The sequence below is a fragment of the Salvelinus sp. IW2-2015 genome, linkage group LG23 (genome assembly GCF_002910315.2).
Source record: "Salvelinus sp. IW2-2015 linkage group LG23, ASM291031v2, whole genome shotgun sequence".
Classification (NCBI taxonomy): Eukaryota; Metazoa; Chordata; class Actinopteri; order Salmoniformes; family Salmonidae; genus Salvelinus; species Salvelinus sp. IW2-2015.
In genome coordinates, this window is record NC_036863.1 from 4,026,733 (window position 1) to 4,047,827 (window position 21,095).

Sequence of the window (21,095 nt, forward strand, 5' to 3'; positions counted from 1 at the left end):
GAAATTATTAATGGTGGATTATAATTAATGTGGATGTTTTTTGTTAGGGGTGATAATTTTCGCTAAGGAAAAATCAGTTCTGAATTTTCAAAGTTGAAAATGACAAACTTCAAAAATCTTTTCACCTCGAATACACTTAAACTTTCCTGCATTTCAGGAAGGTTTCTCTCCTGCAAGGGTCATCAAATTAAGATTCCTACATCTGTAGCTTTAGAATGTAAGGCTGACAACAAGTACATTTGAAAACAATATTAGAGTCAGATTTGGTTGATTTCATTTAATGAGTTGAGAGGAAATGTTTTCTCAACCTTGTACTTCCTTTCCTTGTTCATCCTCTACATATTCCTTTCGCTGTCCATCCTCTAATCAGTGTAGTTGCTGGCATTCTTCAAGGGCTGTTTACTTACTACATCATGGGTAAGCACTGGCCCAAAACTTCAACCACTTCAAGACAGACCTCATACAGCATTTCAGAAATGTAAGATTCATGTTAATGCCATACATTACAGCATTGAGGTGCTGATCCAGATTTGCGCTTCTTTTGGCCAACCCACGGTGGCCTTTCAGGCAATAGCCCTAACCCAAAACTACAGACAGTGGTCAATAGCCCTAACCCAGAACAACTACAGACAGTGGTGAATAGACTAACCCGACACTACAAAGACAGTGGTGAATAGACCTAACCAACAACTACAGCAGTGGTGATAGCTCTAACAACAAACTAACAGACAGTGGTGAATATGATAACCCAACAACTAAGACAGTGGTCAATACCCTAACCCAACAACTAAATAAAGTGGTTCAATAGACCTAACCCAACAACTACAGACAGCGGGTGAAATACCCTAACCAACAACTAGCCAGACAGTGGTGAAATAGCCCTTAACGCAACAACACAGACAGTGGGTGATAGCCCTACACGCCAACATGCTACAGACAGTGGTCAAAGCCTAACCCACAAACTCAGACAGTGGTGAATAGCCCTTACCCCAACAACTTACAGACAGTGGTTTGAATAGCCTAACTCAACAAACTACAGACAGTGGTGAATAGCCCTAACCCAACAACTACAGAGCACGTGGTGAACATAGCCCCTAACCCAACAACTACAGACAGTGGTGAATAGCCCTAACCCAACAACTACAGACAGTGGTGAATTGCTCAGAATGCAGGGATGGTAGGTGATGTTTCCATCATTCTGTCTCCTCTCGCTGCCCTGTTCAGACGCGGAACCGTTTTGAAAAGGCACCCGGTCTTGAGTGGAGTGTGCGATGAGGAAGATGAAGGAGAACCCCCATGAACACAAGAGCATCAGGCCATGACACATGGAGGGATACTGTTTGTTACAGGAGAAACGTGGCGTGACCGTCAATGCTCTCTGTCTCTCGTGCACATCCTTTCTCGTTCTCGATCTCACTGTCTCTTCACTCTCTACACACACAAGCACACACACCAGACAGTTCTTCTCTCTCTGCTCATGATGCAACTAGGTCACATTTAGCATCACTAATTTAGTCATTTATTTTTACCATTTAGAAAAAGTACGTAACCAGTGTTGTTGTATAGAAAAACAATTTCCCATAGGAAACAACAAAGAGTAATTGTATTCAGGAGGAGAGGTGACAAGGGCACTGAGCATGTGGCAGGTAATAAATTGGTAACCAAAACCATTTTTTCATTGCTTCCCCGCTCTCTGCTTCCCTCTGCCTCTCTCTCTGCTTCTCTCTCTGCTTTCTTCTCTGCTTCTCTCTGCTTTCTCTCTCTGCTTACTCTCTGCTTCTCGTCTCTGCTTCTTCTGCTTTTCTCTGGTTTTTCTTGCTCTCTGCTTTCTTCTCTTATCTCTGCTTTTCTCTGCTTTTTCTCTGTTTTCTCTCTGCTTCCTTCTGCTTCTCTGCTTTCTGCTGCGCTTTTCTCTGGCTTTTCTCTCTGCTTCTCTCTGCTTCTCTCTGCTTTTCTCTCTGCTCTTCTCTCTGCTTTCTCTCTGCTTCTCTGTCTGCTTCTCTCTGTTTTCTCTCTGCTTCTCTTCTTGCTTCTCTCCCTGCTTCTCTCGCTTTTCTCTCTGCTGCCTTCCTCTCTGCTTTTCATCTCTTGCTTTTCTCTCTGCTTCTCTGTCTGCTTTCTCCTGCTTCTCTCTCGCTTCTCTCTCTGCTTCTCTTCTGCTTTTCTCTCTGCTGCTCGTCTGCTTCTCTCTCTGCTTTTTCTCTGCGTTTTCTCTTCTGGCTTCTCTCTCTGCTTCTCTGCTTTTCTCGTTTGTCCTGAATTTCTCTGCTTTTCTCTCTGCTTCTCTTGCTTCTCCTCTGGCTTTCTCTCTGGTTGCTCTCTGGGCTTTTCTCTCTGCTTCTCTGTCTGCTCTCTCTGCTTTCTCTCTGCTTCTCTCTCTGGCTTCTCTCGTCTGCTTCTCTCTGCTTTTCTCTCTGCTTTTTCTCTCTGCTTCTCTGTCTGCTTCTCTCTGCTTCTCTCTTGCTTCTCTCATCTGCTTCTCTCTGCTTTTCTCTCTTGCTGCCCTGTTTCCCCCCTTTGCCTTTTCTTTTCTCCTGGGGCTTTTTTTTTCTCTCTGCTTTTCTCTCTGCTTCTCTGTCTGTTCTCTCTGCTTCTCTCTGTAACGTCTCTCTGCTTCTCTCTCTGCTTCTCTCTCTGCTTCTTCTCTCTCTTCTCTGTCCTGCTTCTCTCTGTACGGTCTCTCTGGCGGCTTTCTGGTCTTTCTGCTCTCTTCCTCCTCTCTGCTTTTCTACGTCTCATCATGCATTTCGTCTTGTTTGTACGAATCATCTCTGTAGTTCTATCTCTATGCTTCTTGTCTGCTTCTTCTCTGCTAATCTTTTGTTGTTTCTGCGTTCTCTCTCTGCTTGTTCTTGCTTCTGCTGTCTGCTTCTTCTCTCTGCTCTCTCTCTGCCTTCTCTCGCTTCCTCTCTCAGGTTCTTTTGTGTCAACCTGGTCAGTACTACTGCAGCCTACCATGGAGCCCAACGAGTTCACCATGGTCTGTTGACCAGAAGTCTGGAGGCAAAGTGGTGCGGTTGTCTGTTTGTTTCCTCTTTTACCCAGAATGCCATATGCCATGCCGTGGGACCATGTAGTTGTTTGGAGGCAGAGAGACAGAGAGTGAGAGAGAGAAGAGCGCGAATAGAGAGAAAGAAATATTGGCATCGTCCGCTCGCTTGTTTTGCGCCTACCGGCGATGATGCAGGCTCTTATCTTGGCATGGGCAGCAGGTCATGGTACGTGAACTCAGGGCTGGCAGGGTTGACACCAGAGGCTGGCGCGGGAGCCAGCCTCTTCCTGCAGTGCCACTCTCAGAAGCAGTAGTTAACACAGTGGCCCATGCAAGCCAACATCTGTCAGGGATAGTTCTGCTCTAATAACCCAAGTATACGGGAGACTAGAGCCCCACCTACAGGGGTCAACTCAATCCAATTATCAACACCCATACACACAACACAACTACAACTACACACACACCAACACACACACACACACACACACACACACACACACACACATCACACACACAGCACACATTTCCACACAGCGAGAGCCTCTCCCAGAAACCTCAGGGGCTTCTCCAACGCCTCATCGAATCCAGAGCATAGACCATTGAAATTAGACACATTCATATTTAAGGCCTCCCAGCCTCAACGATTTAAAGCAGAAATCATGTGTGACATCTGTCACTATGAGTTTTGAATGACTGCCAGTTTTTTGGGGAGAAACTAGTCGATATAGTGTTTACATCCGGGGAATGAAGGAGTAATTTCTAAATTGCCGCAAGAATATGTTTCAAATGTTGATTTCTTATCATGGTGAAATGAAATGACAATCATTATCGTCTGTTAAGTGTTCAGCATTCAGCATGAGTATTCCCTTTTTTTTCAATCCTATTTATTGAATATTCGTTTATGCGGTGGGATATTGATGTCCGATAAGATGTTAAAAGGCCAATATGGCTGATAATTCAAGTGAACCAAAATATGTCGGTCGGGCTCTACTCCTCATCTCGACAGTTCCTTTCAGCACTGATTGAATAGTGTATCTGTGGGAAAGAGGATGGCAGAGAGAGGGAGATGAAGGGAGAGACAGTTTGATGGGGGAAGAGGAAGAAAGGGCATTGAGAGGGAGAGAAATAGAGGAATTGAAGAAGAATCAGAGAGAAGGACTATCATTTCGAAACCATCAGAGTTGTGGCTTTGAATGTCCTCTTCTCTCAGATTAATCTGCCCCTGTGTTCTGCTGGGATTCCTGTGTACAACAGAGTGTGTAACTTCAGGTGCTAATGCAGTTCCGTCTTTGAGGAGGAGAGGAGAGGAAAGGAGACAGGACGGGAGAAGAGGAGAGGGAAGGGGAGGAGAGTAGAGAAAGGAGAGGAGGAGGAAAGGGGAGGGGTTGAGAAGAAAGGGGAAGGAGAGGGGAGAGGATGAGAAGAGAGGAGAGAGGAAAGGAGAGGAAAGGAGAGAAAGGAAGAGAAGGAGAGGAAAGGGTAGAGTGAAGGAGAGGAAGGAGAGTGAGAGGGGCAGGAAAGGAGAGGAAAAGGGGGAGTACGAGGAGAGGAACGGAGAGGAGAGGAGAGGGAGGGGAGAAAGGAAAGGAGAGAACGAAGAGCGGAAAGGAAGGAGAAGAAAGGGGAGAGGAGGGATTATAGTAGGGAGAATGGGCTGTAAAATAGTTGCAACTGGGAAATGATACATCTAAGCTCCTACACATCTTTTCTGGTCCTTTTGAGTCCGTCATCCTAGTCCTGTGTCCGCAATTACTTCGAGAATATAAGAAATGCCCGTATGACAATGGTTCCATCACAGAACGTTGGGAAGGAACTTCACATTGTATTTAACTTGATGTCATACATTTCCTGTTGCTGCAGGATTATTTTCCTGCTGTAGCAAACTGGCTCAGTATAAGTGACACGTGTATGTGACCAATAACAGTTGATTTGATTTTAGTACAGTAACAATAGTACAGTAACAGTTGTACAGTAACAGTAGTAACAGTAGTACAGTAACCATAGTAACAGTAGTATAGTAACAGTAGTGACAATTGTACAGTAACAATAGTACAGTAACAGTAGAACAGCAACTATACCACAGTAACAGTAATATAGTAACCGTAGCAACAGTAGTAGAGTAACAGTAGTAGTACAGTAACAGCAGCCCAGTAACAGTGGTAACAGCAACAGTAGTACAGTAACAGTTTAACAGTAACCATGGTATAGTAACAGTAGCACAGTCACAGTAGTAACAGTAGCACGGTAACAGTAGTATAGTAACAGGAGTAACAGTAGTACAGCAACAATGGTACAGTAACCGTAGTAACTGTAGTACAGTCACAGTAGTACAGTAACAGTAGCACGGTAACAGTAGTATAGTAACAGGAGTAACAGTAGTACAGCAACATTAGAACAGTAACAGTAGAACAGTAACAGTAGAACAGCAACTATGCTACAGTAACAGTAGTAACAGTAACAGTAGTATAGTAACAATAGTAGGGTTGCAAAACTCCAGTACCTTTCCCCAAATTCCCAGGTTTTCCAGAAATCCTGGTTGGAAGGTTCAGGAGGGAATAAGCAGAAAATACGTCTTCCGAACCAAGATTTCTGGAAGACCTGGACGTTTTGGGAAAGGTACTAGAGTTTTGCAACCCTAAGCAGTATACAGTAAAAGACAGCAGATGCTGAGGGCGGTTGGCATTCTCACTCACCGGCTCTACAAAGTCAAACATCTTCCTCTCCTGGACTTCCTGCACCTTGAACACGTACTCCAGAGACACCTCATAGAAATGCTGCCGCACGTGGTCCACCTGACTGTCTGCCTGCACAACACACACGTGACTCTGTTGGAACTGACGTTCAGGACACACACATCACCTCAGGATTGAAGTGAGACAACTCACAAACACATGAACACTTAAAGGTAAACATGGACCTACTGCAGCAAGGGAAAGGTATATGTTACTTCATGGAAACATGGACCTACTGCAGCAAGGGAAAGGTATGTGCTTAATTCATGGAAACATGGACCTACTGCAGCAAGGGAAAGGTGTGTGCTTAATTCATGGAAACATGGACCTACTGCAGCAAGGGAAAGGTATGTGCTTACTTCATGGAAACATGGACCTACTGCAGCAAGGGAAAGATGTGTGCTTACTTCAATGGAAACAATGGACCTACTGCAGCAAGGGAAAGGTGTGTGCTTACTTCATGGAAACATGGACCTACTGCAGCAAGGGAAAGATGTGTGCTTACTTCATGGAACATGGACCTACTGCAGCAAGGGAAAGGTGTGTGCTTACTTCATGGAAACATGGACCTACTGCAGCAAGGGAAGGTAGTGTGCTTACTTCATGGAAACATGGACCTACTGCAGCAAGGGAAAGGTGTGTGCTTACTTCATGGAAACATGGACCTACTGCAGCAAGGGAAAGGTGTGTGCTTACTTCATGAAACATGGACCTACTGCAGCAAGGGAAAGGTGTGTGCTTACTTCATGGAAACATGGACCTACTGCAGCAAGGGAAAGGTGTGTGTTACTTCATGGAAACATGGACCTACTGCAGCACAGGGAAAGTGTGTGCTTATTTCATGGAAACATGGACCTACTGCAGCAAGGGAAAGGTGTGTGCTTACTTCATGGAAACATGGACCTACTGCAGCAAGGGAAAGGTTGTGTTACTTCATGGAAACATGGACCTACTGCAGCAAGGGAAAGGTGTGTGTTACTTCATGGAAACATGGACCTACTGCAAGCAAGGGAAAGGTTGTGTTACTTCATGGAACATGGACCTACTGCAACAAGGGAAAGGTGTGTGCTTACTTCATGGAAACATGGACCTACTGCACAAGGGAAAGGTGTGTGCTTACTTCATGGAAACATGGACCTACTGCAACGGGAAAGGTGTGTGCTTACTTCATGGAAACATGGACCTACTGCAGCAAGGGAAAGGTTGTGCTTACTTCATGGAAACATGGACCTACTGCAGCAAGGGAAAGGTGTGTGTTACTTCATGGAAACATGGACCTACTGCAACAAGGAAAGGTGTGTGTTACTTAATGGAAACATGGACCTACTGCAGCAAGGGAAAGGTGTGTGCTTACTTCATGGAAACATGGACCTACTGCAGCAAGGGAAAGGTGTGTGCTTACTTCATGGAAACATGGACCTACTGCAGCAAGGGAAAGGTGTGTGCTTACTTCATGGAAACATGGACCTACTACAGCAAGGGAAAGGTGTGTGCTTACTTCATGGAAACATGGACCTACTGCAGCAAGGGAAAGGTGTGTGCTTACTTCATGGAGATGTGCTTCTTTCTTCTTTGCTGATAGACTCAGGTGCTTCTCCAGTACAGCACAGTACTTCTCTGTCTCTTTGTCGTATTTCTTCTTGGCTTCCTGTGAGATGTCAGTAAAAAGGTCACCAACAGTCACTTTGTTTCCTCTAATGTCCTGGACACCACACACAGCAATGTGTATTTTTAATTAACCAGGAAGCCCAATTGAGGTCAGAAGACTTCTTTCTTAAGGGAGACCTCTATATCAGACATATGGCCCATTTCCAAAAAGGATTTAACCCGGTGTTATACCCAAAAGACTTTCTGTTTCAATCTACGCGGTACTGGCCCATGGCTCCGGTGAACCTGTTTCACTTGGGGCCAAAGCCAAGCCACTGGAACTGCAGCTTTAATTTACATAATGGCTAACTGTGAACTTTAACACCTTCTCACAAAGAAACTGTTTTGATTATGCAGGGTTGTTGATTCTGCTCTTTACAAGTCCTCACTGTCAGCCCTAGCTATGTAAACACAATGCCCCTAGTATATCATAAGGGTGTATACACTAGTGTAACACTGGTGTTACAGTTGAAAAGCAGCAATAGATCTCTGTTTTGACATCATCACTGCTACACTCTTAGAAAAAAGGGTGCCATCTAGAACCTGAAAGGGTTCTTCGGCTGTCCCCATAGGAGAAACCTTTGAAGAACCATGTTTTGTTCCAGGTAGAACCCTTTCGGGTTCCATGTAGAATCCTTTCCACAGAGGGTTCTACATGGAACCCAAAAGGGTTCTACCTGGAACCAAAATGGTTCTCCTATGGGGACAGCCGGAGAACCCTTTTGGAACCCTTTTTTCTGAGAGTGTACCTTCCAACAGAACATCATTTCTCAAGAATCGTGGGTATTATTGGTATGTCCAGAGCTCAGCTTCACCGACAAACCTGGAGGCACATGTTGTGAGACACAGGTTGAAATCACAAGTCCTCTAGGGCTGCAGAAACCAACAGAGACAGCTCACAGCTGGTGGGAAAACAATAGACCACTTTATACCGAACCTCTGGTATTGAGGTCATCCACAGACAGACATACAGACATAACAGGGTGTGTCAGTACTAACATACAGTACAGTACTCATCACCCTGGGGCACATTGACTGTGTCCACACCTGCTACTGAGTGATGTCATCATCCCTGTCCACCCAGTCACATGACCCAGCCTTTCAAAACCAGCCAGTTTCCACAGGAAGTAGAAGCAATCAACCCTCCTCAGAACAGAATGACCACAACAGCTGCTCAACACATCACTTCGAAGCATCATAATATAGCAAACCAAAGTCATTCTATTAGCTCTAACCCTTTATAATAAATTCACCTGCATCATGGCTGTTATACACTTTTGACATGTTTCAAGGCCGTGCTATCCGMGATCCTTGGGACGTCCCTACCCCCCATTGAAGTTGAAATTTTGAATGGTTAAGGTTGGGTACGGGTTAAAGTTAGGTAAGGGTTATGGTTAAGGTTAGGGTAGGGTTAGGGTTTAGGGTAGGGACGTCCCAAGGATCCCGGATAGAACTCATCTACCTTTCAATGTAGGCTTTTTGAGTTCAAGTATCCTTCAAACACTCAATTATTCTTCAAACATTCAATTAACATACACATCCTTCTAACTTAGACTTCATAATGATATGGTGTGAAGTACATTCACAAAGTTATATCAATTTAATATTACTCTCAATATGATGTCCGTTACCTTTCTTCATGAACAATACACCAGCTAAATCCTGATAAAGCCCTTCATGTATTACCATTATTGGCCATGTGGTGGCAGTGTCTTATCACATACGACCTGTCAGCTCTGGCAGGCAGAGCTGAGAGCAATTTAGACACACCGAGGTAGTGTAGGGAGATCTCTGAATGTGGTCATCAATGGTGATTTAATAGAGGGATGCTACTCCCCGCAGTGCATACATTACATAGTCTAGCCTACAAACATATAACTTCTACAGTTGAAGTCGGAAGTTTACATACATCTTAGCCAAACATATTTATACTCAGTTTTTCACAAATCCTGACATTTAATCTTAGTAAAAATTCTGTCTTAGGTCAGTTAGGATCACCACTTCATTTTAAGAATGTGAAATGTCAGAATAATAGTAGACAGAATGATTTATATCAGCTTTCACATTCCCAGTGGGTCAGAAGTTTACATACACTCAATTAGTATTTGGTAGCATTGCCTTTAAATTAATTATCTTGGCTCAAACGTTTCAGGTAGCCTTCCACAAGCTTCCCACAATAAGTTGGGTGAATTCTGACCCATTCCTCCTGACAGAGCTGAGTCAGGTTTGTAGGCCTCCTTGCTTGCACACGCTTTTTCAGTTATGCCCACAGATTTTCTACAGGATTGAGGTCAGGGCTTTGTGATGGCCACTCCAATACCTTGACTTTGTTGTCCTTTAGCCATTTTGCAACAACTTTGGAAGTATGCTTGGGGTCATTGTCCATTTGGAAGACCCATTTGCGACCAAGCTTTAACTTCCTGARTGATGTCTTGAGATGTTGCTTTAATATATCCACATAATTTTCCATCCTCATGATGCCATCTATTTTGTGAAGTGCACCAGTCCCTCCTGCAGCAAAGCACCCCCACAACATGATGCTGCCAGCCCAGTGAAGCGGGGTTGGGATGGAGATCTTCAGCTTGCAAGCCTCCCCCTTTATCCTCCAAACATAACGATGGTCATTATGGCCAAACAATTATATTTTTGTTTCATCAGACCAGAGGACATTTCTCCAAAAAGCACGATCATTGTCCTCATGTGCAGTTGCAAACCTTAGTCTGGCTTTTATGGCGGTTTTGGAGCAGTGGCTTCTTCCTTGCTGAGCGGCCTTTCAGGTTATGTCAATATAGGACTCGTTTTACTGTGGATATCGATACTTTTGTACCTGTTTCCTCCAGCATCTTCACATGGTCCTTTGCTGTTGTTCGGGGATTGATTTGCACTTTTCGCTTCAAAGTACGTTCATCTCTAGGAGACAGAACGCGTCTCCTTCCTGAGCGTTATGACGGCTGCGTGGTCCCATGTTGTTTAAACTTGCGTACTATTGTTTGTACAGATGAACGTGGTACCTTCAGGCGTTTGGAAATTGCTCCCAAGGATGAACCAGACTTGTGGAGGTCTAGAATTTTTTTTCTGAGGTCTTGGCTGATTTATTTTGATTTTCCCGTGATGTCAAGCAATGTGGCACTGAGTTTGAAGGTAGGCCTTGAAATACATCCACAGGTACACCTCCAACTGACTCAAATGATGTCAATTAGCCTATCAGAAGCATCTAAAACATGACAATTTTCTGGAATTTTCCAAGCTGTTTAAAGGCACAGTCAACTTAGGGTATGTAAACTTCTGACCCACAGGAATTGTGATGCAGTGAATTATAAGTAAAATAATCTGTCTGTAAACAATTGTTAGAAAAATTACTTGTGTCATGCACAAAGTAGATGTCCTAACCGACTTGCCAAAACTATAGTTTGTTAACAAGAAATTTGTGGAGTGGTTGATAAACTACTTTTCATGACTCCAGCCTAAGTGTATGTAAACTTCCAACTTCAACTGTATGCAGTGGCTGTGGAATCAGCACAACCTGGAAAAAGTCAGTTACCTGCCAAACTGAATGGAAAACTGATCATATTTGAGTCATCAGTGCATTTCCTAACAATCAGTGGATACGTTAAAATGTAACAGACAAATATGTTGTTTTTTGACTTTCAAGGCTAAACAGGGATTATAAAATGGCTACATGACCCAATAAGGATTATAATTCCCCTCATAATCACACAATGACCCCATAGTAAGGATTAACTGGACATTTAGAGGGGTGGATCCCCCCAATAGTGTGCAACTGCAGCCAGCAATTTGGGGTGTTTCTGCATTCGCAGGAACGCCACCCCTCGAGCATCCCATTGGTTCCTTCATGAACACCCCCCCTCTCTTTGCATCCTATTGGTTCATGCATTGCTATTTAGCTAMATAGCACATGGGGTCGCCCCTGCCTCCCGCCTGCTGTGTACAAGAGAAAACCTTACCCGACAGGCAGGGCCAAAGGACACTGTCTACCAGTTGTTCCTGCCTCCCGCTAGCACAGCAGGTCGGAGTCTGGGGCAATACCATGTACTAGCTAGCTTGATGGTTACTGACACAGAGTGCTTGCTAGTTAGCAAGCCAGCACACAGTGTCGCTCATGCCTGGTATGTACCAGAGTACTCCTTAGGACTAGTTTCCTTTGATCCTGTCTGCCGAACAGCTGCCCTCGCAGTCGTTATCAGAACTGCGGGAAAACAGTACCCATCTCTGTGGGGTTTATAGGCTGCTGGCATTCAACGGTATTGTGCATTAACGCCACCTACTGTACCGGAGTGCCCCCACCTCCCGCCTGTCCCAACTAATAAAACAATTGCAAAATAAATATTAGTATGCAGGAAAGCCCCGAATTGCGGGCCTCAATTGCACCTTTCTCGGGGGTCCAGTCATAATATATCCTTACCTTGGCAGCACTGATCTGCTCCTTCCTGAAGCGCTCCAGCGGCATGATSAGCACATCATTGGCATTTTCAATCTGAGCAGAGATGCAGCAATCAGTCACGACACAGCTGATCACACAGGACCTCACTCCCCTGGACTTTTCCCACATTTGGTTACATTACAGCTTTATTCTAAAATTGAATAAATCGTTTTTTTCCCTCATCAATTTACACATAATACCCCATAATGACAAAGCCAAAACAGTTTTTTAGGAGTTTTTGCAAATTTATTAACACCAAAAAATGGAAATCACATTTACATAGGTATTCAGACCCTTTACTCAGTACTTTGTTGAAGCAGTGACTACAGCCTCAAGTCTTCTTGGGTATGATGCTACAAGATAGGCACACCTGTATTTGGGGAGTTTCTCACATTCTCCTCTGCAGATATTTTCAAGCTCTGTCAGGTTGGATGGGGAGTGTTGCTGCACAGCTATTTTCAGGTCTCTCCAGAGATATTCAATCGGGTTCAAGTCCGGGCTCTGGCTGGGCCACTCAAGGACATTCAGAGACTTGTCCCGAAGCCACTCCTGCATTGTCTTTCTTAGCTGTGTGTCTTTCTTAGCTTAGTGTCATTGTCCTGTTGGAAGGTGAACCTTCGCCCTAGTCTGAGGTCCTGAGCGCTCTTGAGCAGGTTTTCATCAAGGATCTCTCTGTACTTTGCTCCGCTCATCTTTCCATCAATCCTGACTAGTCTCCCAGTCCTTGCCACTGAAAAACATCCCCACAACATGAATCTGCCACCACCATGCTTCACCGTAGGGATGGTGCCAGGTTTCCTCCAGATGTGACGTTTGGCATTCAGGCCAAATAATTTAATCTTGGTTTCATCAGACCAGAGCATCTTGTTTCTCATGGTCTGAGTCTTTAGGTACCTTTTGGAAAGCTCCAAGTGAGCTGTCATGTGCCTTTTACTGAGGAGTGACTTCCGTATGGACACTCTACCATAAAGGCCTGATTGGTGGAGTGCTGCAGAGATGGTTGTCTTTCTGGAAGGTTCTCCCATCCCCACAGAGGAAGTCTGGAACTCTGTCAGAGTGACCATCGTGTTCTTGGTCACCTCCCTGACCAAGGCCCTTCTACCCCATTTGCTCAGTTTGGCTGGGCGACCAGCTCTAGGAAGAGTCTTGGTGGTTCCAAACTTCTTCCATTTAAGAATGATGTGTTCTTGGGGACCTTCAATGCTGCAGACATTTGTTGGTACCCTTCCCCAGATCTGTGCCTCGACACAATCCTGTCTCGGAGCTCTACGGAAAATTCCTTCGACCTCATGGCTTGGTTTTTGCTCTGACATGCACTGTCAACTGTGGGACCGTATATAGACAGGTGTGTGCCTTTTCAAATCATGTCCAATCAATTGAATTTACCACAGGTGGAATCTAATCAAGTTGTAGAAACATCTCAAGGAGATCAATGGAAACAGGATGCACCTGAGTTCAATTTCAGGTCTCATAGCAAAGGGTCTGAATACTTATGTAAATAAGGTATTTAAATAAGGTATTGCTACAATTTCTAAAAACCTTTTATCGCTTCATCATTATGGGGTATTGTGTGTAGATTGCTGAGGGAATTTTTTTTTTAATCAATTTTAGAATAAGGCCGTAACGTAACAAAATTCAAGGGGTCTGAAAACTTTCAGAAGGCACTGAATATCTGACACTCACCATCCGGTCTCTTATACACATCTAGATGTGTATAAGAGACAGCTTTAGACCAGGATGTGTTTTCAACTAGCAAGCAACTGATTGTTCCATCCCTGCTCTAGACCAGGGTTTCTCAAACTCAGTCCCCCCCCCCCCCGGGTGCACATTTAGTTTTTTGCCCTAGCACATAATATCTGATTCAAATAACCAAGTCAGCATTAAACTTTGATTATCTGAATTTTCTGTGTAGTGCTAGGGCTAAAACCACAACGTGCACTCAGGGGGGGGGGGGGGGCCCGGGACCGAGTTTGGGAAGCCCTAGTTTAGATCTAACCCAGCATGACTGCATTGTTTTGGGTCAGAGTTTTCACTTGAGATGCCACGATCCTGTTCCAACATTTACACACACTCGACAGAGTAATACTCTCCAAATGTGGAGTTCAAGTCTTACATTTTAATTCCTACTATAAAAAGGAACCCAAAATATTCCAGGAATGTACTTTTAACAGAATGGCAAGTTTATTGAGGTCCTTGAATTTCATCCAACTTGTCAAGGAACCTAAATGCATTTATAACAGCATTTAGCCCTGCTGGGAAGAAAACTGAAAAGACCAGCATGCTGATCACCAGCCTTCGCTGTGATTCAGACACTAATGACCAGCCTTCGCTGTGATTCAGACACTAATGACCAGCCTTCGCTGCGATTTGGACACTGGTGACCAGCCTTCACTATGTTTCGACACTGGTGATGAGCTTATGCTGGTGCTGAGTGTGTAACTACAAGCTTCTCAGGGCGAGCTCACCAATACATATCTCGTCATCCGTTTCTGCGTCTCCTATGCACTGGAACTTAAACTCGTTGAGAGACTCTGCAAATTTCCTCTTGGCCGTGGACAGATCTGAAGGGGGACAGAGAGAGGGCAAGTCACGTTAACACAAAGAGGGAGGCGTATGGGCGTCTATAAAAAATAATGCATGAGGTGTTAAAGGCTCCTTCCTTAGCTATGTCCTCTGCACAGTTTGTGTGTCAACCATTCTCACAGAGAGAGAGGGGGGAAGGGAGAGAGAGAAATTGACCATGCTTGTGTAATTAGCATGAGCCTTTCATGGGGCACACATGTATGATTTGCAGTTGCTTGCCAGTCTGAATAATTTCTAACTGAGGCCCTGTAACCTTGTACTTTTTCATAAATACTGAATGGCTCAGCATATCAAGGAAGCTCTCGCCTCAGGAGTGAGACCTCAGAGCTGGCTATAAAACACCAATGGTTTCAGAGTTTGCTCTCGTAAACTGAGTCGCAATGTGTTGCTGGCATCAAAGCCACCAAAGTATGAAAACACTATGGCCATAAATAGCTGTACATTGAGATCTCTGTACATCGAGATCTCTGTGGTCAGACTGGTAACCTGATCATGTTTCACTTCTTCTGAAATGACTCAAATGAGGCATTAGAGTTTTGGCCAAGTTGTTTCTCTGTAAGGGCAGTGTTAAAGACTGTTGGAGAAGGATTAGGTGAGTGACAGGTGGCCAACAGTGCTTTAGAGTCTAGGTGAACCAAACACCCTGTCACACACACCACACGGCAGGCAGTACGGTGCAGCAGGCCTGTCATGTCATGTGTCCTTCTCGTCTCCTCTTCTGTCAGGTTTTCCACACATTTCTCCAGAATGTCCCTCACTGGAACTCTTCACTTTATCTCTCTCTCTGTCTCTCTCTCTCTGTCTCTCTCGCTGTCTCACACTCTGTCTCGCTGTCTCTCTGTCTCACTCTCTGTCTCTCCTTGTGTCCAATCATCTCAACTCTTTAGAGACAACTCCTCTCCTGACTGAGTTTAGACTCTCTCGTCACATTGTAAAGATGACATGAACAGATCTATAGCAAAGCATGGTGACATACCACCTGACTCGAGATGTGTATTTGTATTTATTATGGATCCCCATTAGTTCCTGCCAAGGCAGCAGCTACTCTTTCTGGGGTTTATTATGGATCCCCATTAGTTCCTGCCAAGGCAGCAGCTACTCTTCCTGGGGTTTATTAGGGATCCCCATTAGTTCCTGCCAAGGCAGCAGCTACTCTTCCTGGGGTTTATTATTGAATACCCCCATTTATTTCCCTGCCAAGGCAGCAGCTACTCTTCCTGCGGGTTATTTATGATCCCCATTAGTTCCTGCCAAGGCAGCAGTACTCTTCCTGGGGTTTATTTAGGAATCCCCATTAGTTCCTGCCAAGGCAGCAGGTACTCTTCTGGGGTTTATTAAGGATCCCCATTAGTTCCTGCCAAGGCAGCAGGTACTCTTCCTGGGTTTATTTGGATCCCCATTAGTTCCTGCCAAGGCAGCAGGTACTCCTTCTGGGGTTTATTAGGATCCCCATTAGTTCCTGCCAAGGCAGCAGCTACTCTTCCTGGGGTTTTATTATGGATCCCCATTAGTTCCTGCCAAGGCAGCAGCTACTCTTCCTGGGTTTATTATGGATCCCCATTAGTTCCTGCCAAGGCAGCAGCTACTCTTCCTGGGGTTTATTATGGATCCCCATTAGTTCCTGCCAAGGCAGCAGCTACTCTTCCTGGGGTTTATTATGGATCCCATTAGTTCCTGCCAAGCAGCAGCTACTCTTCCTGGGGTTTATTATGGATCCCCATTAGTTCCTGCCAAGCAGCAGCTACTCTTCCTGGGGTTTATTAGGGATCCCCATTAGTTCCTGCCAAGGCAGCAGCTACTCTTCCTGGGGTTTATTATGGATCCCCATTAGTTCCTGCCAAGGCAGCAGCTACTCTTCCTGGGGTTTATTATGATCCCCATTAGTTCCTGCCAAGGCAGCAGCTACTCTTCCTGGGGTTTATGGATCCCCATTAGTTCTGCCAAGGCAGCAGGTACTCTTCCTGGGGTTTATTATGGATCCCCATTAGTTCCTGCCAACGGCAGCATACTCTTCTGGGTTTATTATGGATCCCCATTAGTTCCTGCCAAGGCAGCAGGTACTCTTCCTGGGGTTTATTATGGATCCCCATTAGTTCCTGCCAAGGCAGCAGCTACTCTTCCTGGGGTTTATTAGGGATCCCCATTAGTTCCTGCCAAGGCAGCAGCTACTCTTCCTGGGGTTTATTATGGATCCCATTATTCCTGCCAGCAGCAGCTACTCTTCCTGGGTTATTAGGATCCCCATTAGTTCCTGCCAAGGCAGCAGCTACTCTTCCTGGGGTTTATTATGGATCCCCATTGTTCCTGCCAAGGCAGCAGCTACTCTTCCTGGGGTTATTATGAATCCCCATTAGTTCCTGCCAAGCAGCAGCTACTCTTCCTGGGGTTTATTATGGATCCCCATTAGTTCCTGCCAAGGCAGCAGGTACTCTTCCTGGGGTTTATTAGGGATCCCCATTAGTTCCTGCCAAGGCAGCAGGTACTCTTCCTGGGGTTTATTAGGATCCCCATTAGTTCCTGCCAAGGCAGCAGGTACTCTTCCTGGGTTTATTATGGATCCCCATTAGTTCCTGCCAAGGCAGCAGTACTCCCTGGGGTTATTATGGATCCCCATTAGTTCCTGCCAAGGCAGCAGCTACTCTTCCTTGGTGTTTATTAGGGATCCCCATTAGTTCCTGCCAAGGCAGCAGGTACTCTTCCTGGGTTTATTATGGATCCCCATTAGTTCCTGCCAAGCAGCAGCTACTCTTCCTGGGGTTTATTAGGGATCCCCATTAGTTCCTGCCAAGGCAGCAGCTACTCTTCCTGGGGTTTATTATGGATCCCCATTAGTTCCTGCCAAGGCAGCAGTACTCTTCCGGGTTTATTAGGGATCCCCATTAGTTCCTGCCAAGGCAGCAGCTACTCTTCCTGGGGTTTATTAGGGATCCCCATTTATCCTGCCAAGGCAGCAGCTACTCTTCCTGGGGTTTATTATGGATCCCCATTAGTTCCTGCCAAGGCAGCAGCTACTCTTCCTGGGGTTTATTAGGGATCCCCATTAGTTCCTGCCAAGGCAGCAGGTACTCTTCCTGGGGTTTATTATGGATCCCCATTAGTTCCTGCCAAGGCAGCAGCTACTCTTCCTGGGGTTTATTATGGATCCCCATTAGTTCTGCCAGGCAGCAGGTACTCTTCCTGGGGTTTATTTAGGATCCCATTAGTTCCTGCCAAGGCAGCAGGTACTCTTCCTGGGTTTATTATGATCCCCATTAGTTCCTGCCAAGCAGCAGGTACTCTTCCTGGGGTCCAAACACATAAAAGAAAGAAAAACAGTACATCATATTAACATTGTTACACCGCTACATGCTTTAATACAAAATGTATAATACCACTATAACAACAATATTACAATGTGTGCGTATGTTATCATGTACAGTGGGGAGAACAAGTATTTGTTACCACTGCCGATTTTGCAGGTTTTCCTACTTACAAAGCATGTTAGAGGTCTGTCATTTTTTATCATAGGTACACTTCAACTGTTGAGGACGGAATCTAAAACAAAAATCCAGAAAACACATTGTATGATTTTTTAAGTAATTCATTGCATTCTATTGCATGACATAAGTATTTGATCACCTACCAACCAGTAATTAATCGCGGCTCTCACAGACCTGTAGTTTTTCTTTAAGAAGCCCTCCTGTTCTCCACTCATTACCTGTATTAACTGCACCTGTTTGAACTCGTTACCTGTATAAAAGACACCTGTCCACACACTCAATCAACCAGACTCCAACCTCTCCACAATGGCCAAGACTAGAGAGCTGTGTAAGGACATCAGGGATAACATTGTAGACCTGCACAAGGCTGGGATGGCTACAGGACAATAGGCAAGCAGCTTGGTGAGAAGGCAACAACTGTTGGCGCAATTATTAGAAAATGGAAGAAGTTCAAGATGACGGTCAATCACCCTCGGTCTGGGGCTCCATGCAAGATCTCACCTCGTGGGGCATCAATGATCATGAGGAAGGTGAGGGATCAGCCCAGAACTACACGGCAGGACCTGGTCAATGACCTGAAGAGAGCTGGGACCACAGTCTCAAAGAAAATCATTAGACACACTACGCCGTCATGGATTAAAATCCTGCAGTGCACGCAAGGTACCCCTGCTCAAGTCCAGGCCCGTCTAAAGTTTGCCAATGACCATCTGGATGATCCAGAGGAGGAATGGGAGACGGTCATGTGGTCTGATGAGACAAAAATAGAGCTTTTTGGTCTAAACTCCACTCGCCGTGTTTGAGGAAGAAGAAGGATGAGTACAACCCCAAGAACATCATCCCAACCGTGAAGCATGGAGGTGGAAACATCATTCTTTGGGATGCTTTTCTGCAAAGGGGACAGGACGACTGCACCGTATTGAGGGGAGGATGGATGGGGCCATGTATCGCGAGATCTTGGCCAACAACCTCCTTCCCTCAGTAAAAGCATTGAAGATGGGTCGTGGCTGGGTCTTCCAGCATGACAACGACCCGAAACACACAGCCAGGGCAACTAAGGAGTGGCTCCGTAAGAAGCATCTCAAGGTCCTGGAGTGGCCTAGCCAGTCTGCAGACCTGAACCCAATAGAACATCTTTGGAGGGAGCTGAAAGTCCCTATTGCCCAGCGACAGCCCCGAAACCTGAAGGATCTGGAGAAGGTCTGTATGGAGGAGTGGGCAAAATCCCTGCTGCAAGTGTGTGCAAACCTGTCAAGAACTACAGGAAACGTATGATCTCTGTAATTGCAAACAAAGGTTTCTGTACCAAATATTAAGTTCTGCTTTTCTGATGTATCAAATACTTATGTCATGCAATAAAATGCAAATGAATTACTTAAAAATCATACAATGTGATTTTCTGGATTTTTGTTTTGGATTCCGTCTCTCACAGTTGAAGTGTACCTATGATAAGAATTACAGACCTCTACATGCTTTGTAAGTAGGAAAACCTGCAAAATCGGCAGTGTATCAAATACTTGTTCTCCCACTGTATGTGTGTGTCTGTACCTGTGTGTGTGTCTCTTCACAGTCATCGCTGTTCCATAAGGTGTATTTTTATCTGTTTTTAAATCTAATTTCACTGCTTGCATCAGTTACCTGATGTGGAATATAGTTCCATGTAGTCATGGCTCTATGTAGTACTGGACTTGGGGATTGTGACCTCTGGTGGCATGTCTTGTGGGATATGCATGGGTGTCCGAGCTGTGTGCTAGTAGTTTAAACAGACCTCTGGTGCATATCTTGTGGGGTATACATGGGTGTCCGAGCTGTGTGCTAGTAGTTTAAACAGACACTCGGTGGCATGTCTTGTGGGGTATGCATGGGTGTCCGAGCTGTGTGCTAGTAGTTTAAACAAACCTCTTGTGGCATGTCTTGTGGGGTATGCATGGGTGTCCGAGCTGTGTGCCAGTAGTTTAAACAGTGCATGTACCTGAGCACACAGAGGTACCTGGACTGCTTATCGCAAATGTCAAATATAGCTAAGTGCCCATTTGGGGATGTCTGATTTCTGAGAGCGGGGTCACGGCCAAGGTCACGGCCAYGGTCACGGCCAAGGTCACGGCCAGGGTCTGCCATTATCAACGGTGACCCTGGASAAATTAGGGCTAAGTGCCTTGCTCAAGAGCACCTCGGCAGAATGTTCACCTTGTCGACTCGGGGATTTAAAATAGCAACCTTTCGGTTACTGGCCCAAAGCTCTAACCACTAGGCTACACATACATAAATAATATGAATCACCTCTGCAGCCAGTTGGGTTTTTGCAAAGAGATCTCTTGTAAAAGGTGCTCTAACTCAATCCCAGCCAGGGCAGAGGAAAACTTGCCTGGCTACCCAGACTCCTTGCTCCAGCCAAATGCTACGCAACACCCTCGGCCAGAGCCAGAACACACATGGGTAATTAGTCTTGGCTTTGATAGTAAGCATTAAGCTAACCGCTGCCATTACTGTTTTGTCACTGGATGTTCTGAGACGCCAGAGGAAGGAGAGCGGCCAGGGATACACGCAAAAAATAAATGACCTTATTGACTCCCGCCTCTCCAGCCCTCTACCCCTACTTCTCCTCCTCTATCCTCTGATTCCTGATCTCCGGCCCACCACACAATGATGCAGCACAGTCCTGCTCTCTAGCCCCTGGAACACAATCTCACAGGGCACCTGAAGACAGACACAGACCGGCAAGGAGGGAAAAAGACGGGAATCCGCCAGAGTGCCTGCACCCGGAAGCAACAGAGCAATTTAAACATGACAAACGGCAGTAGCAGTACACGTTGACCGTGTCAGTGAAAGTCTGAGAGTGAAAGTCTGAGAGTGTGTGTGCGTCTAACTGTGTTCCTGACTATGTGACTCCACTTTAAGGCCGGGCCCTGTAACCATATCAACAGGATATCCACAAGCAGCCAGAGTGCTATGCAGCACTATATATAAACACTATTCATTCAGGAAAACAAAGGCATATTTCAGCAGCAACACAGCATTGGATTTGTCTCAACTCCTGACTTGACCCAGGCAGCTGAGGAAACCGATGATTACAGTTTTACCTGGAAGGAAGGGAGGCTAAAGTACAGTCACTTCAGTTTGGGCTGTGACTACAGTCACTTAGTTTGGGCTGTGACTACAGTCACTTCAGTTTGGGCTGTGACTACAGTCACTTCAGTTTGGGCTGTGACTACAGTCACTCT

At 45.3% G+C, this 21,095-nt stretch overlaps 1 pseudogene; it reads right to left on the reverse strand.

The window, feature by feature from the left end:
- Positions 1–21,095, reverse strand: part of LOC111950448 (rho GTPase-activating protein 26-like) — a 135,033-nt pseudogene that overhangs the window by 60,042 nt on the left and 53,896 nt on the right.